This window comes from Schistocerca piceifrons, chromosome X (assembly GCF_021461385.2).
Source record: "Schistocerca piceifrons isolate TAMUIC-IGC-003096 chromosome X, iqSchPice1.1, whole genome shotgun sequence".
Classification (NCBI taxonomy): Eukaryota; Metazoa; Arthropoda; class Insecta; order Orthoptera; family Acrididae; genus Schistocerca; species Schistocerca piceifrons.
Window position 1 is genome coordinate 667,176,537 of NC_060149.1, and position 26,991 is coordinate 667,203,527.

Genomic DNA, 26,991 nt, shown 5'->3' on the forward strand with positions numbered 1-26,991 from the left:
CAAATAGGAACTCAAGAAAAACTGGAACAAAGAACTTCTCTTAATATGAAAGTAGGTAATAGATTTGTCAATAAAAATAATTTGTCAGGAATTGCAAAGAAGACTCTGTACTTGTGTGCATAGTATGATCAGTGAAATGATATCTGGAACAAGTTTGGATACCAAGCTGTAAAGGATGTACTGAAGTACAAAATTCTGAGTATAGATAGGTATATACTAATGATCCAAAACATAATGACCACCATTATGTGGTGGTCCACCTTTGAAATGGAGTACAACAGTGATTTTTCAGTTCATGGGTTCGAAAAATCCTTGGTAGGTTTCAGAGGTATGTGCCACCAGATGTCTATCCAAATGCCACGCAAATCTGGTAAATTATGGGATGGTGGCTTGTGGGTGTTGAGTTGGTAGTCAGCAGCAAAACGGAAGATTGGGTGTAATGTCTCATCGACATTGAGGTCATTAGAGACAGAGCACAAGCTCAGATTGTGTCAAGAATGAGGAAGGAAATCGGCTGTGGCCTTTCAAAGGAACCATCCCGGCAGTTGTCTGGAGCGATTTAGGGAAATCACGAAAAACCTAAATCTGGATGGCTGGATACAGATTTGAACTATAGTCCTCCCAAATGCGAGTCCAGTGTGCTAACTACTGCGTCACCTCACTCTGTGTGACCAATAGTGTCCCATGTGTGTTCCATTGGGTTCCGATCAGGCAAATTTCGTGGCCAAGTCTTCAACATGAATTCATTATTACTGTCATTGGCATGGTGTTGTGACATGTACAGCTATACTTTTGGATGATGTCATCAATGTTGGGGCAGACATCAAACATGAAGCGGTGCGGGTGCTGAGCTATAAAATTCACTTAAGCCACAGCCGCTGTTGTGCCTTCAATTACAATCACATCACAGGCCAATGGAAGCCCAGGTAAATGTCCCCATAACATAGTACTGCCTTCAACGGCCTGTGCAAGAACTGAATAACAGATTCCAAGCTAGGACAGTAAAACAACAAGAACGGTTATTTTGCTTTAAGATTATGTGCAGAATACCCGATAGGAGTCTTCTACAAATGTTATGACAACTGATGCCACAACGCACCTGATAACCCAAGAAGATTTGATCAAAGAGCTACAACGTTCAAAAGGAAGCAAGACATAGGAAATGGAATAAAAGAATAGTTCTCAGTGGCACACTTTCTATGCACCAGAGACGTTAGCGAACGAATTAGCAAGATGCCTTAATCATGAGTACACATCAAACCGACTTTCCTGTGTTGCTGAAGCATACTGAGTTTATTAGGGTCTACAAAGGGTACCATGCTCACAGCACTACAGATAAATACGACATATATGGTAAGTGCTGTGCCATCTACAGTAGGGATACTGGTAAGACAATTAGCACACACAGAGCAAAGCACAAACGCTGTATTCGATTGGGACTGGATAGCAGATCGCCATTAGTGGAGTACCATCGGGAATCTGGGTAGCGTATAAAATCCAACGAAGTCGACAATTTGCTGGACAGTCGTAGATAGGAACACGAAAAATAAGAACGGCAAATGAAATCCTGAGCAGCCTCACAATAGCAATAGACAGTGTGGCGACCAGGTCCCGACATCCTTGTTTTCAGCAAAAATGATTCAAATGGCTCTGAGCAACTTAACTTCTGAGGTCATCAGTCCCCTAGAACTTAGAACTACTTAAACCTAACTAACATAAGGACATTACACACATCCATGCCCGAGGCAGGATACGAACCTGTGACCGTAGCGGTCGCGCGGTTCCAGACTGAAATGTCTAGAACCGCTCGGCCACCCCGGCCGGCGGTTTTCAGCGATTCTATTACGACAGACTGAATTAACTGCATGGTAGCCATCTCACCAAACAGTACCATGACTGGTTAAGCAAACAGCACATGGAGAAAGGCATCGTTTTTCTGCAATTAACAGAAGGAGAAAACGATTGCCACAAAGTGGTAGCCAATTCGCAGTGGGCTACCAATTACCAATGCGTGTAGACCATAAATAGACTGCCATATTTCCTTTCTCTCTCTTCTACCCCTGACCAGTGGTATTATAGGACAACTAAAATACTAGTGTTATCATGACACCATTAGATAGGCAATATATTGAAGCATCCTTCCCTCAGCTGAATAATCTGCTACCTTAGGATTGCTGCAGCGGAGCAGGTTCGTCATTTATTTTAGTATTCTAGTATTTTACAAGATCAAGACGGAATGGCAAACACCTAGAAAAATTTTAATAATAAAAAACTTTATTTTTTTCAGGACCACGTGCCTTTCCACTAGGGTGCCTTTACAATTGGAAAACAGACCTATCTGAAGTATAAATTGTTGGAAAATCTACCTGATCTATTTCCATACAAAAAAAAATGGTTTCTCGAAAACGTTTTGAGTCTAATGGAAAGATTATGACGTCAGTATATGGATATTTTGCAAGCCATTCACAATTGCTCTTCCGAGGTGCACTCACTGAAAAAATATTAGGCTAAGTCATTGACCTAATAGGGGTCACATCTAAAAATAAGTGCAACTTTAATGTAAAAAATAATATATTCCGATAACAGGCACAGAATTTTTCTCTCTATCATCATACTGTGGCCTAATCTATCCACACTTCTCACACTGCATCATAGCATTGGGAAGTGTAGTTCATAGACACATAAAGATATTACACTGGCTACAGAAGACGGCTCTGTCATTTTCTTGCATAAATAACATTAAAGAAACATCTGCTTGAACCAGTACTTCACATACGAGTACAGAACAAGTGTCCTCAAAGCAGAACATGTATTTTAGGATATTGTAGAGTTATTTGAAGAGTACCTCAAGGTTCTGTGTTAGATGCTCTACGATTCTTCACTTCTATAGATGAATTTCCACTTCGCTTGTCACCAATATAGCCAGTGTTGTTCATAGATGATTCTACCTTTTCTTAAGGACACAATGATAAATAACAGAAGAACAGTAGAAGAGAGGAAATGGTTTAGAGACAATTTTGTTGTGGTAAATAAAAATAAAACAGTATGAATGGGTTTTAGAGACATAAGAACAAAAAATGAAACTGAAGTAATTCTAGGATTAATGGCCTGTAGCATTACCAAAGCATCTTAAATAATTTTTCTGTGGTTGCATATATGTATAGAGTATAAAAAGCTACTTACTGTAGGTATACAAATCTCAGTGTTTGGAGTAGATGAAAATGATCACTTTTTTATATAACAAACATACCTCAATGCATTTCAAATGGCGATGTACACAGGCCATCAAAAGAATGGAACAGAACAGTATGTCGACGACAAGGTTTATTGGCAAGAAATTTTTTACATTAACATATATGGGGTGATGCTTTTATTGTCTTCAAGTAACCTATTCTCACTGTGCGCCCTCATTAGTGGATATAATAGACGTATATTGGTTTTGTGCTTTTACGTCTTCCTAATCTTTATTCGATTGTTTCCTTTTTTCATGACGCATTGTGAAAATTTGATGAGTATTTGTATATTCTTCCTATGAGAGTTCTTTCACAGAAGAGCCCAGATATCTCCAAGTGAAAAATGACTTGGGTTTTACGGCTTATGGGCAAAGGACAAACCTTCCCTTTGACTAAGCAGGATGACAAATTGATGGAACGTTTAACATAAAGTAACCTTTTTCTAAAAGTGAGAAAGTTAGTTGTGCTGATTGCCGAAAACACAGTTATTTGTGACAGTATCTGGTACACAGAAAGAAAAAAATTGACTTAGGTGAAGAGGCTCTATCTATTGTCTTCTAAATATTATTTGATATCTTTGTATGTACTTATTTTTGTTAGCAAATAAATATCGGTATTTGAAAACATTTGGACAACACTTTTCCTATTCTTTGACATCTGCATTGTTTGCTATGCAAACTTAGTGAAGAATATACATTATGCATGTAGCCATTAATATATTTTATCAATGCTAGTTCCTTAATTCTGATACTATATTTCGACTTTCTGTATCATGCATGATATCTCTTAACTTCGCTTTCACTGTTCGTTGTTGGGCTATGTAACATTACATTGATTGAGTCTACAGTACAATTTTAGTGAAAATATATTCCGGGAACTTCTAAAGGGCTGTTAAATTGAAAAGGATTTTATAGTGTGGAGAAGTATATGTATAAAGAATGGGGATTTCTACTATTACTTGTACATATGTACATATGGTCCCTTGAATACATTATAGTATGTGAATAACTTTAAGATCTAAATATTAATCGAGAGAAAAATGTATGCAACGTTACTATCATTATTGCCAGTTTGATGTTTTGTATTGTAATATGTAGGCTAAATATTTTAAGGTATTGAGTTAAGTTGAATTGTCCTACAGTACAAGTACACACCCTGTACATAATGTAATCAAATGGGACCAAATAATAATCAAACAGTCAGTCATTCGCGTCGGAATTCAGTCTAGTGTGAACAAATCACTCTCTGGAACAAACGACATTGTGCTTGCAGAGATAACGATTGACTTAACACAAGGTATTATTTTTTAATTTTTGAACCAATTTATTTATTGGCCTGAGAATCAGTTTCGTACATTGTTTGTACATGTGATATAGGACAGTGGTAAACCTAGTTAGTTTACAATACAGTAGTCATTTTGACTACATTGTTGAGATAATAAAAATACATAAGAATGAAGGTTGGAGTACTACATTGCTTCTACATGTGATAATAACAGTTATTAAGTGAGATGACATGATAAGCACAAAGTAAACTATATTATGAGTAGACAATTAGTGAAACTTGGTAAATAAGGTTTACTTATTATGATGTTCCATAAACTCAGACAAAGAATATAAACATTTTTATGATAGAATCATAAACAGTTTCGGTCTTCGAAGGCCATTTTCAGATGCTATGAGCGGCATTAGATGAACAGGTGTTCATGCGTTGAAAAATGTCGAAACCGATTATGATTGTAAAATAAAAAAGTGATTCAGCCAAAAATAAAAAAAGAACTTTATAAGTTACTCTTTGACTATTATATCACATTCTGTTCTCTTTAGCTGATATCCACTGTGAATAGTGCAGCAAACATTGGGATATTTTAAGCTTAACTCACTAATACATTCACTATTCTTTAAAAGTTGAAATATCTTCTGCTGATACTTGGCACAATAGTGTGTCCTTATTGGCCACCATACCAATAAATTTGTTGAATGACGGTGACATTAGTATTATTATTGACGGAAACTGAGTGAACAGGATCAGTATGAACGAAAGCAGCGAAATGTAATTACGTGAAATTTTATTGATAAGTTGTTTTAGAAATTTGAAACTGCGGTGTAATGAAAATTGTCACTACAAAAAATTGTTCAAATGGCTCTTAATTGCGGAGGGACTTAACTGCGGAGGTCATCAGCCCCCAAGAACTTAAAACTACTTAAACCTAAGTAACCTAAGGATATCACACACATTCGTGCCCGAGGCAGGATTCGAACCTGCGACCGTAGCAGTCGCGCGGAATTTGCCACTACATATTCAATATATTTTGTTATGAAGAATAAAGACTAATCAAATGTTGATGAACATTGCTGTGACTTTACATTTTTATGTGGTTATAAAGTTAGCATTCGCTTTAAAGGCGATGACACAGTGCTCACGATAGTTCAGTTTATAATGTCTAACTAATATTGCCTTGAATGCTTTGTGCCAAATTTACGTAGTTTCATAGTACGGAGGTATCAAGGAATACTTCCATTTCTAAAACTTGCGATATGTACTTGTTGACGTTCACACATTGGAAAGCCACCTGTTGTTCGTTAGAAGTGAATTATATCTTTTGAATCTATAAACTTTGGTTATTGGTATTGTGTGGAGCTATGTGGGAGTGGTCGTGATTGTGGTTTGTGATATTTACATCGAGTAAGTGAAAAATTTTAATGGCGTACTGCATCTCAGGGTTTAGAAGTTTAATATCTTAAGTTCACAGGCGAAGTGACTCGTTTCGGATGTGTTAAGTTTACTGGTGCCATAAGCTGCCTGCTAGATGCTGGTAAGAAACGTCATTTATTGGCTTCATTCTTTTCGAAGTCCCAAATTTGTAAACGAAAGTGCAAGATGCTTCGCGTATTCGTAGGATGGATAAAAAGACTTCAGATGGAGAATAATGGTGCAAGGCAGAGTGTAACTCACGTGGCCGCTAATATAATTAAATGAACTGCAGTTGGCAATTTATAAACGTGTTATTTGTAAGCCGTTGGAACAATTATTGTTCACCCTTTTTGTGTGCATTTTGCAGACATGTCTGGGTTGCATAATCTTATGCGTGCAATTCCTAGTATTGTCGCTCCATGGCTGTTAACTGAGACGAAACCATTTTAGTTTAATTGGTGATCTGTTTCAAGTGTGCTATAAATGTCTGGTTACGTCTTACTGAGAAATTGTGACGTGTTTCTAAATCGATACACATTTGCTGTATGACAACTTTGCTACTATCGAGTAAATTTGAAGTTTGGTGGTGATCTGTTAATTCATTACGGACAACAGTTTGTAGCAGTGATAAAAAAAAAAAAAAAAAAACGGGTCGTAGATGTAATTAAAACAAAAATATATTAACCAATCAGCTGAAGACCAAAAATTCATTCAGACAGTGAATTGTGGATGTTTATATATTGCGTGGAGAGAGTCGAAATGTTAAATATTTGGTATATGGAGCTAGAAGATACTAGGGGAAGCCCTTGAAGCCTTAACATTTTATATTAAAAATACCACAAAGTAAAATAAAATTGTTTACTAATGTCCAACTGTTTGTTTATGGGGGCGTCAAAATGACATTATTTGCTGATGGGGTGACACGGAAACGTTGTGAAATTATAATGCACTTTTTCAGCGGGACTGCTGAGCATCTGTAAAGAGAGACTACAGTGATGTCTAATCGAGCTATTCTTGCAGTATAAAGTTGTTACTGTAGTTTATATTATAAAATTCTTTTGTCACTGTAACAAATGGCTGTACATTTGATACCGATGCTGAATAACTTGACTCCACCTCAATCAGCTATACTTAAAGCAAATTATTGTTAACAAAAAAGTTGTTTCATACAGATGGGACACAATTATGACCTTGGTGCTATTTCCTCATTCATTTACCCTAAATGGTTGGTTTTTCTTTTTAGATGCTTAACTTGTTTCTAAAGCTTTTAGTTCTAGACATTGTGACATCTTAACAACTGCTGCTGTGTAACTAAACATTATTAACTGTATTAAAAATAAATTACATATTACAGTAATGTTCCTTCAGGGATTATAGTTTGAGAAAATTGTGAAATGAGCCTAACTTGGTCTGTTACTGCAAATAAACACAGACATGGACATTTGTTTATTGTACTGCAGTTTTCACACCAGTCAAATGAAAATTTCTGTTTATTGTTTTCCAACTTTGGAAGAAGTTCCTTCCTTCTTATGAGTGTTGTGTCTTCAGTGTACACAGCTTCACATTTCATTCATATGCAGTATTTTCCATTTTATCCTTGTAAGGCAATGCTACTTAGTTATTTGCAAAATGTTCTTGATTTGTGCCATCTATATGGCCAGAAGAGTATGGACCATTTAACAATAACAAACAGAATAACTTCTACAAAATATCCTGCTTCTATTCCTAGATTGCTGCTCAGAACAAGAATTATAGTTATTCATGTGACATCACATTTGTTGCCAGATAGTCACTTTTCATCTTAACATAGACCTTGGGCTACATCACAGGTTGATATATATATCACCACAAATAAGATTCCATATTGACTTTGAGTAGCTTCACCAACTCACAGCCAAACTGTCACTTAAGTAACCAAGCCCTTGTGTTACACTACAGATCAGTCTCTCTATAACATACAGCTCCTGGCAAATGGTCACCTATCAGTATAAATGATCCGAGTTGCAATTTGCTGTGACTGGTAGAATGGTAGTGGCGTTCATGTTTACTGTTGTTGCCAGGACTGGTAGAGTATATAAGGATTATGAACAGAATCAGATGTTGAGTGATCTCTCTGAACAATGCAGTGGTGCCACCTACTTTGCTGTGACAGCTTTACCAGCACTTGACGAAGTTCGGAAGGGGCCTCATTGTGTGTCTCCATTTGCCTCGCTCGTCAAATTGTGCAATACCTTGATTTGTGGGGCTTTCAGATTTGGCAGAGGTGTGTTGTTGGGCTCTGTGGGAACATGCTAGCAGGTTGTCAAGGTGCCACTTGATCATGTCTGTCCACCACAAGGGAGTATTGTTGTATTGTGCACTAAGCACATCGTAACCCATTCCCATCTGTGCCTGCCACCTGATAACAAGGAATGGGATCTTTGCAACATTCTGTATCATCTCACACCATTGGTCAGAGACTAGCAGTAGCTGTACTAGGGTATTGGTGTCCTATGCATAGGCTGCCACTAGTACCACAACACAAATGGCTGTGTTTAAAGTGGTGCCATGCCTGGAAGCATGGACAGCTGATGAATGCTGCCACATTGTGTTCAGCAATGAATTGTGGTTCTGCACTACCCTTGAAGACCATTGGGGGATTCCATTGTCACGGGTGAGACAGTTGCACTACGTTTTTAAACTGTCAGATGCTGATATAACATAAAATATAAATAGAAATAAAGTAAAGTTTGACTGGTTGCCATACAAATAATTGTTCTACCTTCCCTTTAAATCCGAATGCCAGAAGTTTACAAATTGAGCTGTAATTCATCTTTAAAACTTTGTCACTGTTGGGACAGCAAATAGACGTAGCCTTGAATAACCACCAACATTTTAAAAGAAATCTGATTTATTCACTTATTTTCTTTTGAAAATATTGAAGTCACATTAATAAAACAATTCTCTACATGACATAATATCACTAAATATTAGATTAGTAATACTTACTTGCAATAATTGCAATCAAAGACTGTCACAGGTGGGACTCATGTGAAGTACAATCTGTTTTTTTAAATTTAAACAGATTTTATTATGTCAGTTAGCTATGAATCAGTAGGTAACATATATTTAGAGGGCACTTGAAGTTTTAATAACTTTGTAGAACATTTTTGTTGCCTATAAATAATATAAATTTTGGTATAGTATTAGTTTACAGTTCTGAGTACTTAATTATTTCACTTGAAGAATGTACCACTTCGAAAAAATACACACTTGACCTCACACCCACTTTCGAAAATGTCTAAATTGCTGGGAAACTCATAATATAAGGTGTCCCTAACATGTTTGACATTTGGCTTCAGGAGAATAGCGAGAACTTGTTTAAACTCTATGTGGGATACATTCTGCTCGTCAGCTTTGAATACCTTTGCTGAGCCCCAACAGATTGCATACACATAATCTGTGTTTCCCCACTGTCTTCTACACTTCTCAGTGCAGTTGCAGCATATCTATATGTAGTGGATTTCTTTCTTGCAGTTTGTAACTCAGCTAAAATAAATGTTCCTGGCATGCTTTGCTCCACAGCTGGTTCTGAACCTGTAACTTCTTGGGAATTGGATGTCAAAAGGTCATCAAGATATGATTCGTCATCACTCATCTCAGAATCTGTGTAGATTATTGAATATATGCTGGGTGAAAGTGGAAAAACCTCCACTTTCTCTTAATCTGATTTTAGGAAAGTTCTACCACATACTAGGTTACAGGTATTTTAAGCGTTGAAGTAATGCTTGCTGCGAATATCTTTTATTTTTTTAACAGCTTTCCAGCGTCCATCCAGAAGGTCTCTGTTTTCATCAATATGATCTTTTGTCAGAAGAAGAAAGTTTATTCCAGAAACAGATGATTTGGCACAGTCTAAAAATTCCTGTGCATTGCTGATGATGACTTTTCTTTGCTTAACTTTATTATTCCAAACAATCCTTTTTGTTACAGCTCCAATGCCATCCACTGCACATTTCCTATGTGATGTTGCAAAGAAAAACCATTCTCCAGACACTCCAAAGTCTTGCAACATGTAGCAGAGGTCAGAAATGGAATTTGTTCTTAAATTGACCTATGCAACCATCAGAAAAAATTCGTATCGAGGTCAAATTGGGAAGCTCTTGTTTCAGCTTACTTATTATAATCTTCAAACATGCATAAACTGAGTACTTGTCATGGCACAGTTCATCGTTCACAATTGCAAATGACTGTAGCCCTGTTTTCATCCAAACACAAATAGTGGCCACTGTAATCTGTGTATGACTCCAGTGGGCACTTTGTATCTCATCTTGTGCCAGTGCTACATAGTTTTCTGCAAAATCTATTTGCAATATCACTTCATCATCACTAACTGATGCTTTCACGGTCTTGAAAGCTCCAGATTGCATCCTTTTGACAAAGAAATGCTCCTTGAATGTTTTTAGCTGAGACTGAAGTTCAGAGAGAGCTTCACAAAGTGTTCCACAAAGTGTGTCACACAAATCAAACTTTCCATCTATTAATGTGTGCAAATTCATTATGCATTTCTTGCATTGACTTGTCATGCATATTTCACATTCTACATCATAGCAAACAAGGTTCGTAAGTTGAGTGTGAGTAGCAGGGAAACTAGCTATTTTTGTGAATTGCTTCAATGATGAAGTTGAAGTTAGCATGATATCTGCACACACATACATTGTGAGGCATTTGAGACAGAACAACATTTTTGGCCGCAACTCGTAGAATTTTGAAATTTTGATATCAATATCTGGATTGTCTTGCTTAAAAAGAAAAAATGCTTCCTTAACTGTCATATTCATTTTACGTTTCTGCAAGCTCTTTTCCCAGTTTCATGGTCTACAATAGAGTTTACATCCTTTATACCAGGTGTCTGCCTGCTGATTTCATCATTCGTGAAAAATTTTTGATTTTGAGCAGATTATCACCTGTAAGTTTACAAGATGTTTTCTTCACTATTGGGAAAATCTACTTTACTACCTTTTTAGATAAGCTTTCACTTACAAGCTTTTTCATTACGGGTGATTTTTTTGAGGGGCTTGAAGGAAGTACCTTCTTTACCTGAGAAACAGCTTTGCCGAGGGACTGAGGACATTTATATCATCCTAACTGGGAAATACAGGTCTCAGACTGATCTTCAATTAATTCGGATTTTAGTTTAAGTCTGTACTTCCTTTTTCTTTCAGCTTCCTTCTTTTGATATTCCAATAAAGATTTTTCACTGGAGGATACCTTCATCTTCATATTTTCCCTTCTTCTTTTATCCCGCTATCTTTCTTTTTTTTTTATGGACGTTGTACTTGCTAGTATCTTTCTCCAGTTTTTCTTGATGTTTTCTGCTGATGTTGTTTTCCCCATTTTCTGAATAAATAGTAAGTTTTTATTTAGTGTAAACCATCAAAGCACGTGTTATATCAACCAATTTAACTTAACAATAACAAGAAGTGTTAAATGGTTTAGATTTGAGTAACATCCAAAAAACTGTCACGGGTGGGACACAATTTCTTTTAACATTTATAAATGATCATTTACAGCTTAGAAGGTGCCTTATAGTTCATTGGATGTTTTTATTTGTTTTTATTACTCCTAACCTAAAATATATAGAATTACTATAATTGCTGAGTTAGAAGGTAAACTTTTTCATGTTTTTTGTCATGGGTGGGACACTAAATACATTGTAACTTTTGTGAATTAGCTGCATACTTAATAACTTACATTTCTTTAAAAACTGAAGTTTGTCAGAAAGATAAGATTCTGCTCTTGAAATTTAACAATTAAAACATCAACAATTGCTGCAACCCAAATTTAAACAGCTGCCAACACAAAAAGCAAACATTTTGTTTTCCATCCTCATCTGTGGAATCACCAACTTTGTTTAGCTATATTTCCTCAGCTAATTATGTAATTTTTATAATTTTTTCAGGACAGTAAAATTCAACTTTTGTAGATTCAAAAAACTATAACATTGTTAAATTTGAAATTTTTTTCAAAAAATAAGCCTCAGGCTCAGTTTGGCATGGAATGACCCCATTGCCAACTTGTATGGCAGCAACGTGGGAAGAGGTCTCTATCTTACACTTCTTTTGGAGAGGCACAGTAGCTTTATTCCTGCATCCTTGTGTGGGGAGACATTGGACATGACTTCAGATAGTGGCTGGTAGTAATTGAGGAAGTTCTGAAGGGACAACCACGTCACATGTATCTTCTCACATGTTACCTCTCATGTGACAATGTCATGGTGCCATTTTTCAACAGGACAATGCTTATTCACTTGTGGCACACCGTACTATGAACTGTACATGTGCTATCGATGCACATCCAATACCAACAAATCCCCTTATCTGTCCCCACTAGAACATATGTGCGACCAGCTCGGACATCAACTCCATCCCAGTACCAGTATCCAAGGTCAGTTAAAACAGCATGGCCCAGGAGAGGATACAACTGCTTTGTGATACTTTCCCAAAGGAATGTGTGCCTGCATCCAGGCTAGAGGGGGGTGGAACATTGTACCAATAAGGGGACTCGTACTGGCAAGTTCTTAGTAAATTTGAATCAATTTTGTAATCACTGAAATAACACCACATACCCTCTCAACCCATGACATCTTGTTTCTTCCTTTCTTTCTGGATGGTTTACTTTTTTGATCAGGTAGCGTAATTTTTGTTTAATTACTATTTCTTTGTTCATCTTAGTTATATTTGTATTTGAGTTAGTGGTGACTAGTATTGAATATATTTCTTCGTTTTCAAACTGTTGCCAGGTCTCATGTGATTAGCGATGCACCCATATACAGATGGTGGTCATATTGTGTATGGTATACAAGGTATAAAAGGGCAGTGCATTGGTGGAGCTTTCATTTGTACTCAGGTGATTCATGTCAAAAGTTTTCTGATGCGATTATGGCCACACAACTGGAATTAACAGACTTTGAATGCAGAATTGTAGTTGGAGCTATACCTAAGCTGTCAAGGCACTGTGCAAGCTGGAGCTGGCTCCATAGTGGTGTGGGCGTTGTTTGACAGAATGAACTAGGTCCTCTGGTTCAACTGAACCAATCATTGACTGGAAATCATTATGTTTGGCTACTTGGATACCATTTGCAGCCATTCATGGACTTCATGTTCCTAAACTAAGATGCACCATATCACTGGGCCACAACTGTTTGTCATCGGTTTGATGAACATTCGGGACAATTAAAGTGAATGATTTGGTGACACTCTGCAGGGGCTTCCAATGACTTATGAAGTCCTTGCCATTGTTGAGTTGCTGCACTATGCTGGGCAAAAGGAGGTTTGACATGATATTAGGAGGTATCCAGTGACTTATGTCACATCAGTGTAAATGTGATATTGTGAAATTATTTTGTTGTTATCATGAGAATAGTTTTGGTGATGGTTTGATAATGGACAAATATGTGCGAAACTAGTTACCATTAAATCAAATGTGAAGTCAACTAAGACAGAATATTGAAGAATAGTGAGACTAAGCTCAGTTCCTGGTCTTTCTGCCAACACAATACTGGAATTTCACAAAGTAGATATTATCATGTTCTGTTGTATCCCTGTTTGCACAAATATCATTAGGCCTATGTCACGGGTCAAAGCAGACATCAAGTGTTGGGAGTTTAAAACCACATCAATTTTTGTTTCCCCCCCAAATGTGATGAATTTCTGTTGTCCACTTTTCAATCACAGCAACACTATCATTTACCTCAGTTACATCAGAGCAGCTACATTTGTATGTGGCGCCTAGAACACTCAGGGAGACTTTGGCATCATTACTTATTCCATAGTAAGTAAAGCTCGTATTAGCCTGAAAGATGGGTTGAACATCACAGTGTTTTACTAGGCATTGTCCTGTTGGAGGCGGTATGCTGTCACCTGCCTCTGACCTACACATTTTAATAACTTAACTAGTTATAGGGGGACCTGCAATTTAACCTGGGTTTCAAACTCAGGTCGAACTTGACATTTTTCACTTACCAACTTGGCATTTTTCATAATAGTGAATATTGCCGCAGGTGAAGGAAGTGAGAAGTGACATGTAAAAATCCTAAGACTGAGCAAGTTTGGAACCCCAGACCTTTGGACTTGTAGAGTTACACTTTAAACATTAAGCCCCACACGTGTCCTATGATGGGACAAAGAAATGGAATGATGTAATGGGAAGTTCTTCTGTGATGTATATCTTGTTTATGAATGTGTTCCTAATTTTCAGTTGTGCAGCATAGGCAATGAAAGACATGAGTTATTTGAACTTTGTGTGCTGTGGAGAATGGTCTTAGAAACAGTTATCATGAAAGTCCACTTCATGTAGGGCCTATTTTCAACAATTGAGCTTTTAACAGTAGTGACAATGGGTAATGGCCCATCATGGGTTTAAGTGATTGCTGTGAATATGGTTATGCAATCGTTTGACCAATGAGCATTTTTAATTTCATCGTGGCACACTATGAAATGATTTCCAGTTAATTTCAAGAACAACCAAATGCTGGGTAACAGATACCTTGGCAGTTTTAAACTATTTGGAATGTGATTGTTTGTCATAGCATTTCAACAAAAAACTGGAAGTTGTTAAATCATCCCAAGTAATGCAACCTTAATGTCTGTCTTGTTCCAGAAGTGTGGTTTTCAACTCATTTTCACTGCTACTGAATTATTTTGAAACCAATTCCAGGTACAATACCCAGTAATGTGATATTTCTTTTAAAATCTTGCAATCTTAATAGCATTGTGACATGCATTTTTTGTTATGTACTACATATTCACAAAGTTAGTAGTTCTTTTTGCTACTTTTTAATAGTAATAGTAGTATACTTGTGCAAGAGATTTAACTATGAAGCACTAAAAGATTTAATTGGTTTCCATAGCAGTAATCAGTGTAATCCTTTTGTGCACTGTAGCCTTCCTCTCATTGGCTGTAGTTGCTTTCTTTATTGTATTTTTGCTCATTTGCTTTGATGTACCATATCAGTGTCACCATGGAAATAAAATAACAGTTTTTGAGTCCAAGTCATCATATTGAATAATAGATCAGTAAGATATTCTCTCCTCAGTACTCTGATCTCGATTTTGGGATATTTCTCAGAAAATAATTTTTTGACGGGAATACAGAAGCGTCCGATTCCACTCGTCTGTTTTGACCCATGACGTCACAAATATGGCGGAAACTACCATACACTACGACTCCAATATGGCGCCTATGACATCATTACGTAAATATGACCACAAACCCGAAAATACATTGAAAAACCAACACACACACGTTCCACAAAAAACCTAATGAAACTAACGGGACAAGTGTTGGAAATTGGGGGTTTTTAGGTGGAGACAAAGTAAATATAAACAAATTTAGACACACATCACCATACCAAACCAAACAAAACAACGATAAAAACTGACAACGCAAAACTCCACAAATTCCACTAAATTCAATATCCTCTGGAATCGGACATTTCCCTTGTCTTATATAGCTCAACAGCAGCTCCTGATCCCACAAATTGGAATCGAACACTTCCCTTGACCTGTGTACCTCAGCATCAGCTCCCGATCACACAAATTGGAATCGAACACTTCCCTTGACCTTTATAGGTCAATAGAAAGTACCAATACCAAATCATAAAACCCAAAACTACAACCACGTCCACAATCATCACTACCTCAAAAAATACAACAAACCAACAAAATTGGAATCGAACACTTCCTTTGACCTGTTATCCTTACGACATCTCCACATATAGCCGTCCTTGGTCCGAGACATCGAAACTTTAGTAAACCTCATTTTTTCACGGCACACTGAACACTTTACGACTTCATCCAAAAATTCGAATAGCTGAAGAAATTTTAATAGAGACATTGCATTGTCCCCCATCATCACCGACAACTGAAAACTGTTTACCTTGCCAGTCACATACATACCTACCAAAGACCTAAAAAAGGAATTTACCAAAATTCACACACGACGAACAAAAAAAAAACTACAATAACGTTGTGCTCAAAGCACAGTCACTACCGATACCACACACGTGCAATGCTACCATGCAAATAAACCCCATACGCCATGTAACACGCTACACACCACCAGAAAGAACCACTGACCGCAACAGTATGCCACCCATAAACACGCCACACACGATAACTAAACCAAAAGCATCACCTAACACACAACCACACCACCAGAGAGCACCACCGATCACATCAAAATGACACCTACAAACACGCCACTCTCACAAACTAAATTCCGCACCATCGTGACGTCACACACCACAAGAGCCTTATGTCACGGGTCACAGCCGATTGGTGGGATCGGGCGCTTTGGTCGACCCTTTTTGACAACTGCTTTTGCTTTGCTTGGCCTTTCGGAGAAGTGTTTTCTGGGCTCTACATCCTTTTTTATCAAGGAAACATTGCATTTTCTATCCTGTAATTGGGTCACCTTGAATGTGCTTCCTTTCTGCTAACCTATGTCTGAACCATCCTTTGCATTCACTTTCATTGTGTCTGCTTGACTTTTAAATTGTCACACCCTCCTGTTTCTTTTGCTTCATGTAATTTCTTTTCATCTTATCTCTTGAATCTCTCTAATACTAAATGTCTTCTTTGGCATTCTTCACGTGTTTTAAACAGTCTCTGTGGCTCAATTTTCAGTAAAACCTAAGAAAACTTTGACAGAAATGGGACAACTGCTGTAAATTGGAAAGATAGCTGTCTTAATTTTGTAACTCAAATAAGCAGTTTTTTGTGGCATTTATGAAATATTCTAGCAAACACACACATTTACACCGATTAGCCAAAAATTATTACCACCTGTTTAATAGTGTGTTGTTCCACATTTCAAACACAGTACAACAGAGATTCTGCTTGGCGTGGATTCTATAAGTCCTTGACAGGATTCCAGGAGTATGTCCGCCAATGGTGCTTTATGGGCATGCAACTGGTACCTGATGTGTGTTCCAGAGGGTACAGATCAGGCACATTTGCTGGCCAGATATCTATTTGAGTTCACAATAAAGCCCCTCCAACCACTGTAGCATGATTCGGACCTTGCAGCATGGACATGTATCCTGCTGGAAGATGTCATCGCCATAGGCAGAGACTTCAAGCATGAAGTGGTGCACTTGGTGTTCACGTAGTTCACTGCTGTCATGATACCTTCGATTACCACCACAGATCCCATGGAAGCTAAACTCAATGTACCGCAGACCATAATTCTGCCTTCACCGGCCCGCACCTGTGGCATGGTGCATATTTCGTGCAGCCATTCACCTGGATGACAGTGTGTAAGGACCCAGTCATCAACCTGGTGTAGCAAGAAATGTGACTCATTCGACAAGCAACATGTTTTATTGATCCATGGTGAAAACTCGGTGATGCTGTGCCCACTGCAATCATAACTGACGATGTCGTTGGGTCAACACAGGAACATGTAGGGGTCGTGTGATGTGGAGCCCCATGTTCGACAGTGGTCTTTGAATGGTGTGCTCTGAAACGCTTGTGCCTGCACTAGCGTTGTACTCTGTCATCAGATCTGCCACAGCACGCTGCCTATCTTGGATTACTCAGTGGGGGATGCTCCAGCCTTTACATTTTGTGATGAGACACAGTTGTCGAATAACGTACGAGTCTTACTTGTTATTTCACCATCCTTTAAACATTTTCCATAGGAACTCATGATAGTTATATCCCAACCGGCGACCATCTTCGTTGTTTGAGATTCTTGTTTGTAGCCACAGTGCCACAACAATGTACTGTTTGTCAAAATTGCTTGTATCGGTAGGTTTCTGCATTTGGGGCCCAGATCTTTGCTATTATGACTACCCATTTGTCTCTCTGCCGCTTACGTTCTTTCCTTACTGCCTCAGGTGCCCCCAACACCACCAGGGGACATCCAACCTTATGGTGGGCAGTGGTCATAATGTTTTGGCTCATCAGTGTATGTTCGACACCTAAATAGATTCTCCACAAGCCACCATATGGCGCATGGCGGAGGGTACCCTGTATCACTACTTGTCATCTCCTTTCGTGTTCCACTCACACATAGAGCTAGGGACAAACGACTGTCTATATGCCTCCATATGAGCCCTAATTTGTGGTATCTTATCTTCGTGGTCCTTACACGCAATGTATGTTGGCGGCAGTAGAATCATTTGGCAGTCAGCTTCGAATTCTGGTTCTCTAAATTTTCTCAATAGTGTTCCTGGAAAATAATGTCGCCTTACCTCGTGACGATTTCTGTTTGAGGTACCGAAGCATCACCATAAGACTTACGTGTTGTTTGAACCTATGAGTAACAAATCTAGCAGCCTGCCTCTGTATTGCTTCAGTGTCTTCCTTCAGTCCGAACTGGTATGGATTGTAAACACTCAAGCAGTACTTGAGACTAGGTCACACCAGTATCCTTTACAGGTGAACCACTCTTTCCTAAAATTCTCCCAGTAAACCGAAGTTGACCATTCACCTTCCCTACCATAGTTCTCACATGCTTGTTCCACTTCATATTGCTTTGCAACATTAAGCCCAAATATTTAAACAACTTGACTGTGCCAAGCATGACACTAGTAATACTGTATCTGAACATTACAGGTTTGATCTTGCTACTCATCTGCATTATCTTACATTTTTCCTCATTTAAGGCTAGCTACCATTCATCACACCAATGGAAAATTTTGTCTAAAGTCATCTTGTATCTTCGTACAGTCACTGAACTTTGACACCTTACCGAACACCGCAGACTGCTGCCCAACGTGTCAGCTACCTCATTTATGTATATAGAGAACAGCAGCGGTCCTATCGCACTTCCCTAGGGTGTTCCTGATGATACCCTTGTCTCGGATGAACATTCACTGTTGAGGACAACATGTTGTTGTTGTCTTCAGTCCTGAGACTGGTTTGATGCAGCTCTCCATGCTACTCTATCCTGTGCAAGCTACTTACTGCAACCTACATCCTTCTGAACCTGCTTAGTGTATTCATCTCTTGGTCTCCCTCTACGATTTTTACCCTCCACGCTGCCCTCCAATGCTAAATTTGTGATCCCTTGATGCCTCAGAGCATGTCCTACTAACTGGTCCCTCTTTTTTGTCAAGTTGTGCCACATACTCCTCCCCAATTCTATTCAATACTTCATCATTAGTTATGTGATCTACCCATCTAATCTTCAGCATTCTTCTGTAGCACCACATTTCGAAAGCTTCTATTCTCTTCTTGTCCAAACTATTTATCGTCCATGTTTCACTTCCATACATGGCTACACTCCATACAAATACTTTCAGAAATGACTTCCTGACACTTCAGTCTATACTCGATGTTAACAAATTTCTCTTCTTCAGAAACGCTTTCCTTGCCATTGCCAGTCTACATTTTATATCCTCTCTACTTCGACCATCATCAGTTATTTTGCACCCCAAATAGCAAAACTCCTTTACTACTTTAAGTGTCTCATTTCCTAATCTAATTCCCTCAGCATCACCCGACTTAATTCGACTACATTCCATTATCCTCGTTTTGCTTTTGTTGATGTTCATCTTATATCCTCCTTTCAAGACACTGTCCATTCCGTTCAACTGCTCTTCCAAGTCCTTTGCTGTCTCTGACAGAATTACAATGTCATCGGCGAACCTCAACGTTTTTATTTCTTCTCTTTGGACTTTAATACCTACTCCGAATTTTTCTTTTGTTTCCTTTACTGCTTGCTCAATATACAGATTGAATAACATCGGGGAGAGACTACAACTCTGTCTCACTCCCTTCCCAACCGCTGCTTCCCTTTGATACCCCTCGACTCTTATAACTGCCATCTGGTTTCTGTACAAATTGTAAATAGCTTTTCGCTCCCTATCTTTTACCCCTGCCACCTTTAGAATTTGAAAGAGAGTATTCCAGTCAACATTGTCAAAAGCTTTCTCTAAGTCTACAAATGCCAGAAATGTAGGTTTGCCTTTCCTTAATCTATTTTCTAAGATAAGTCGTAGGAGGACAACATACTGGGTTCTATTATTTAAGAAGTCTTCAAGCCACTCACATATCTGCGAACTTATTCCATATGCTTGTACATTCATTAACAGCCTGCTATGCGACACCGTGTCAAACACTTTCCGGAAATCTAGAAATATGGAATCTGCGTGTCGCCCTTCATCCACAGTTCTCGGTACATCGTGTGGGAAAAGGGCAAGCTGAGTTTTGTATGAGTGATGTTTTCTAAAACCATGCAGATTTGAACACACAAGCTTTTCGAACTGAGAATATGTTCAAGGATTCTGCTGCAAGCAGAAGTCGGGGATATTGGTCTGTAATTTTGGGGGTCTGTTCTTTCACCTTTCTTATATACTGGAGTCACTTGCGCTTTTTTCCAGTCATTTGGGACTCTGCGTTGGGCGAGAGATTCACGATAAATGTAAGCTAGGTAAGGGACCAATGTTGTACAGTATTCTTTGTAAAATTGAACAGGGATTGCATTGGGACTTGATTTATTTGCTTTCAAATCCTTCAGTTTTTTCTCTATGCCAGGTATGCTTATTACTATGTCGTCCATATGGGAGTCTGTCAGATGGTCAGATGACAGTATGTTTGTATGATTCTCCTGTGTGAACTATTTCTTGAATGTAAAATTTAAAATTTCAGCTTTTGTTTTTCACACCGGACTGGTTAACAAGGGACTGAATTTAAGCATTAGACCCTCTTAGCTATTTTACATACAACCAGAATTTTCACAGATTCTCCACCAGATCTTTTGCTAAGGTGTGATGATGATAGTTGTTGTATGCTTCATGCATAGATCTTTTTACAGGCACACGAATCCTTACTAACCTTTGCTTGTCATCATTTGTGTGTTCCCATTTGTTGTTATATCTGACCAAATATTCCAGTTATACACTCCGAAGGGAGACTTTCAGAGCCATCAATAACATTCAGCAATGTGCCCAAAATGACCTTATCCAGAGCAGTAAATAATATTTTTGTATCTAATGTATTAAGCATTTTTAAACAAAAATGTATATGGTTTATGTTATGGTTAGGACATTGCACACTGGGAATGAAATATTCAAACGGAAATATCATTGCTCTGTGTAAAAACAAGAAATGTTTCAAATATTGTTAGATATTGTGCAATTAATGACTGTTGTATCAACTTCTTCCTTAAAAGCAAAGATCAGGAAATGTAAGTGCTATAGCTCATGTTTACCAGTCTATATACTAAAAATTGTTGTTTCTTGGGGAAATGATAGTAAAAATATAAAATATTAACCATAGATATAAATCTGATATGAGGGAGATGTAGTTCTGTTCAAAATTGTTTTTGTTTTTTACGTGTTTTTCTAGAATGACCACTTTCTAACATAAAATGTTTGATAAAAATATACAATTGAAGTCTGAATAAAATAACTTTGTGATTGACATATTCCAGTAGGGAGGGCATTGTTGCCAGGATGCTGTGGGTCATGCTTTAAATGACTCTGCATGTACTTAAAAAGTGGGCAATCAAGCAGTCATGTGGCACTTTAGAAAGATTTATGATAGACTGACACTTGGTTCCCACCACTTGACCACTTGACTTCCACAAATTTAACTTAAAAAAAGCTTCTTAATATAGAGTTGGATTCATGCCTCTTGGCAGATCATCTGCCTTTGTTCACCTATGGTAGCCAGAGGAATTCATGCCTGTTCCGTCCATAGCTTGAATAAAATAACTTTGATTTATGGAGTGCATTGTTGCTGTCGTGCAAGGCAAGGCTGTTCATGTACCTAAAGAAAATTTGACTGTATCAAAGGCTGTGAGTGGCAATAAAGTTAGTGTCTGGAATCTCATGGATTACACAGGAAATAAAATTGAGGAGAGCATAGCAAAAGGAGAAAAGCTGGACTCAAATGTTCGTCTACAAAGGATAATACAGAAGCATTGCTCCAGTTTCTCACACCACTGTAAAGATGAATATGCGCCATTGGCATTGAGAAGCACGTGAAATTTACTAAAACTAAACATACCTCCAGGAATTAGTGGAACTCCTATCAGTTACTATATAGAATTTATGGATGAGTTAGCTGTAGATCCCTTGAACAAAAAATCTGTGCCCAGTAGTTGAAAGAAAATACAGGACACACCCGTCTACAAGTAGGGTAGCAAAAGCGACATACAGCTACAGCCCAGTCTCTTCACCAACCATTTGTGGTAGAAGCTTTGGACATGTACTGAGCTCAAACATAATGAGGTATCTCGAACAAAATGACCTCCGTAACTATTAACATAAATTCTGAAAATATCGATTATGTGAAACTCAACTTGCTCTTTCCTCACATAAGACTGAAGATATGCCTCCAGGGAACGATGTTGTAATCCTAACTATTCACTTTGTGTAATAATGACTTGGCAGACAATGTTAATAACCTCAAACTTTTTGTGGATTATAAAGCTGCACAAATATTCAGTCAGATTTTGATAAGATATCAAAGTGATGCAAAGATTTTCAACTTGCTTTAGAGAGAAAGCCCTCTTTGAACTCGAGAAAAATAGATGATTTTCATGATTTTTTTTCAAGTAAAATAAAAACTAATGCAAAATCTGATGCTATAGTTTCATTCCTTAGACTTTTGTTTTTAAGAAAACATTATTGTATCTACATCGGACACTCCTGTAACTGCTGCACATGGTGAAGGACCCCCATGCAGCTGTAACATTTATCATTGGCAGAATTCCTGAAGCTCCATTAAACATGTAACAAAATAATTTTAAGTTATTATCTGTATATTTTCCATCAGCATACGTAACATAATTGAAAAATATTAAGTTCTAATAAAATTTTTGTAAAACTGTTTGCCGGACTGAGACTCGAACTCATGACCTTTGCCTTTCGTCCCGAGTTTGAGTCTCAGTCCAGCACACAGTTTTAATCTTCCAGGATGTTTCAAATCAGCACACACTCCACTGCAGAGTGTAAATTTAATTCTTAAAACATTTATAAATCGAAAGAAAAGTCGTTTTCTTGGCTCAAAAAATTGAGACAATACCATGTGCATAAAAAATAGACTTTTGAAGATATCATAAAAATGCTACATACACTGATAGATAATTCAGTTTAGAATGCTAATGTCAAATTCCAATCAAAATCATAATTACTGCTCTCAAGTTATTTTTCCCACCAATATGAAAAATATGATATCAAGAAAAATGTGTATAAAGTTTTGGGTTAAATTTTTTGTAATTAAGTGAATCATTCCTCTAGTCAGTGATCCCTGGACCATACATCAATACCTTCAGATCCAAAAGTAGGTCCCTATCCATCTTCTTCATTGCCATGGTGGTCCTACAGGCCTTATTGGCAGCTTCTGTTATCCACTGCTCTGCTCGTTCTATGTGTTTGTTGTCCACTTTTGTGCAGAAGTTGTAATAGGTCTGATCTCAAGTTCAAGACCATCCATAATTTCCATAATGCCTGCTAGGCTGTCATTGAAATTACATTTTGACTATTCTTTTCCTTGGTGTGAATGGTTTTCGTAGAAATTTTTCACAAATTTCCTTGTAACTTAGTAACTGAATTTCTAGCAAACTTGGGATGAACACTACAATAATCCTAGAGAACATAAAAAAAATATTTTCTGAAATTTTTGAAGAGTATTTAGTATTCAGAAATGTAAAACTTGCACTTCACATAATGAAGAAATGTAATATTCTATGATTATAGCAATGAGTTACAATTGGAATCGGCCAACTGCTGCAAATACCTTGGTGTAACAATTTTTATGGCTATGTATTGGAATAATTACATAGGCTCTATTGCATGTAACAGATGTTTCATACTTTGGTTCATTGGTAAGGTGGTGGTGGTGGTGGTGGTGGTGATGATGATGATGATGATGGTGATGATGATGATGTCCCATACTCTGGGAAGCTTAGGGGACGATGTGGGAGATCTGCACCGCTGACTAGGCAAGGTCCTAGCGGAGGTGGTTTGCCATAGGCTTCCTCCAACCGTAATGGGGATGTATTATGATGATGATGATGATGATGATGATGATGATGACGACGATGACACAACACCACCCAGTCATCTCGAGGCAGGGAAAATCCCTGACCCCGCCGAGAATCGAACCCGGGACCCCATGCGCGGGAAGCGAGAACGCTACCCCAAGACCATGAGCTGCGGACAAGTAAGATAGTAGAACAGTGTAATCAGTCTACAAAGGAAATGTTTTACAAACAGTTGTACACCACATCCTAGACTGTTGCTCAAGTATGGGGGGACCTGTGTCGGATGGTAATAGTGGGGTGTTTTGAATGTATACAAAAGAGGGCAGCACACATAGTCACAGGTTTCTTTGAAACATGAGAAAAGTCATGGAGGTGCTGAAAAGCTGGCAGATGCTTGAAGATAGGTGCAGACTATCACCTGAAAGCCTAGTTAGAAAGTTTCAAGAACCAGCTTAAAAATACGGAATCCGGCAATATACAACAACCCCATATGTAATGCTATGATAAGGATTGTGAAGACAAAGTTAGACTAATTACAGTGTGCACAGAGGCATTTACGCAATTATTCTTCCCATTCTCCATACAAAAATTGAATGGAAGAAATCCAAAGAACTCTGGTGGTTTGTATAGTATAGATATAAATGTACCTTCAAAATTGGCAACATAATGAACAAGTTGCTCAAGAAAGAACCATGATTGTCTGGATACTGACCCCTATGACTTGACTCAGTCAATTGTCAATCACAGAGTTAGTTACTCAAAGTGCAGTATAGAGGCAGGGAGGTAAAATGGTGCATTACAGAGACTTAATATTCATGCAACTGCTTCTTTTTGTGCAAAGGTCTCTCTAATTTTCCTGTAGGCATCAACTGTTTCCCATAATCATGCCTTATTCTGCAGCTTTTCAATTTCTTCTCTAGCCATCCCTGCTTTATTGTTTATCACATTTTCATTTTTAGACATCTGAATTCCCATTTTTCACTTTCATTTGCTGCATTTTTTGTGTTTTCTCCTTTTGTCAGCTAAATTCAATACATAGAATGTTATCCAAGGATTTCTGCTGGGGCTTTTTGGTTTGACTGTTTGATTTTTTGCTGCCTTCATTATTTCATCTCTCAAAACTGCTAATTCATCTTCTGTTGGTATTCCTTTCCCTTGTTTCATTAAATTGTTGCATAGCATTCCGTTTGAAACTCTCAACTACCTCTAGTTCTTTCAACTTATCCAGGTTTTATTTCCTTAATTTCACACCTTTCAGCATTTTTTGCGGTTTCAATCTGCAGGTAGTGATCAATAAATTGTGGTCGGAGCCCTATCCAGTGCTGGAAATGTTTTACAGTTTTGAATTCAGTTTTGAAATCTGTCTTACAGGATGCCTTCATGAAACCTCCCTGATTTCTACATCTATAGGGTTTCTTCCTGTTCCATTCACGTATTGAGCACCCCAGGAGTGGCTGTTTAAATGCCTCCGTGTGTGCTGTAATTAATCTAATCTTGTCCTCATGATTCTTATGTCAATGACAAGTAGGAGGTTATAGTATATTCTTAGAATCATCATTTAAAGCTGAGTCTTAAAATATATGCAGTTAAAAAAAAGAAATGGAACATAGATACTTGGTGTTTGTGACATCAGTCGAAGTAACAAAAAATATTGCATGGAAAATTAATAAATTTCTACAAGGGCTCCTTTCATAACCTGTAAAATGTCTAAATTGTGCTCTGTCCCAAGCCGTGTGCACACAAGAATGTCTAGGATGTTGGAGGCTATTACATTCACAGTTCTGTGATCACCAAGGTCACATACAATGGAGGCATGTGCAGTGTTTTCACATAACCCCACAGGAAAAAATCTTGAGTGGTCACATCCTGAGATAATTAATGGCTGCTTCGTTGTTTCATCACATCCCATCCATTGCTGTGGAAGTGTTCAGTCAAGGAAGTCACAAACATGTTAACTTCAGTGAGGTGGTCCACCATCCTACTTTAAGATCACGTGGTGGAAAGGGAAGAAGCTGGTTCAGATACAGCAAATTGCTCAAGCATGTCCAAGTAAACAGTCCTTGTTCCTGTTTGCTTACTGAAGAAAAATGGTGAAACTATACTGTCTTTCATCAGCACATGCTACGCATTCACCTTTTTGCTTTGTCGTACATGTTCTCAAGAACTGTGGGGGGTTTTCCGAACCTCATATGTGAATGCTGTGCCGAGCAACCATCCCACATGTATGGTAGGTTGCTCAGTTAGAGAAAATGACTTTTCTAGCTAGTTCGGATTTTGACTGTGTGTGATCTGGTCTGACATCTCAGTAGCAAATCTGTGTCGAAGTTGCAAGTCATTTCGCATCAATACTTTGGCAATTTGAACTTTGCAAGTGTGCAAGTGACGTCACTTATGCAGCACCTTGCATACTGTTGAGCGAGTGGTGTGTAGCTCTCACAGTGTTCGGCAGACTGGCTTTGATGTGCTTCTTCGGGAGGTCTCTGTGATCCCCTTTACTGTTTCATCAGATGTGTGTTTCTCTGCCAGAATGTGACTGTCTGTTTATATTTCTAGTGGCTAAGAACTTATCAAGCAAAATGAATAATTTAGGAAAAAAACTATACAGAAATTTGTGAACTGTTTTACATGATACCACAAATTGCAAGTATCTGTGTGTCATATCCCTTTTTAATTCCTTTTGGAAACCAGGAAGTTTTCATGTGGACAACCTAAAGGAAGGTGCCAATGAAGTGTAAGGAAGTGCTGTCCAAGATGTACCTTACAGCCATACTGGCATTCGCTAGGAGACCTAGACAGTGTCGAGAAGAGTAGAATCCAACCCAATGAAATGAAATTCTTAAGAAGTATGTAACAGAAAATGGGGAGAGACTATGAGAAATGAAGATATTAGGAATGAAATTGTAGTAGAAAAGCTGAATGAGAGAACTGAGAACAACAGGATGTAAAGAGAATAGAAGATGGAAGAATACCAAAGTGAATCAGGGAGGCTAAGTGTGAGGGCAAGAGGGAGAGCTAGAGTCTCATAGTGTGACTCAGTAGTGACAGATTTAAGAAGGGACCTGGACTGGAATGAAACAGTTAT

At 38.0% G+C, this 26,991-nt stretch overlaps 1 protein-coding gene across 2 annotated transcripts in view; it reads left to right on the forward strand.

Annotated features, from left to right (window-relative positions):
• Positions 1 to 5,858: 5,858 nt before the first annotated feature.
• The window catches only part of LOC124721878 (serine/threonine-protein kinase Pak), a 134,638-nt gene continuing 113,505 nt past the window's right edge, over positions 5,859 to 26,991 (forward strand). Inside the window, exon 1 of one of the 2 annotated variants that reach the window (XM_047247025.1) lies at positions 5,859 to 5,918. The gene's annotated coding sequence lies outside the window, so the exon portion shown is untranslated. Of the gene's footprint in view, positions 6,049 to 26,991 lie in introns of both variants that reach the window. The other variant, XM_047247024.1, reaches the window with a different exon arrangement.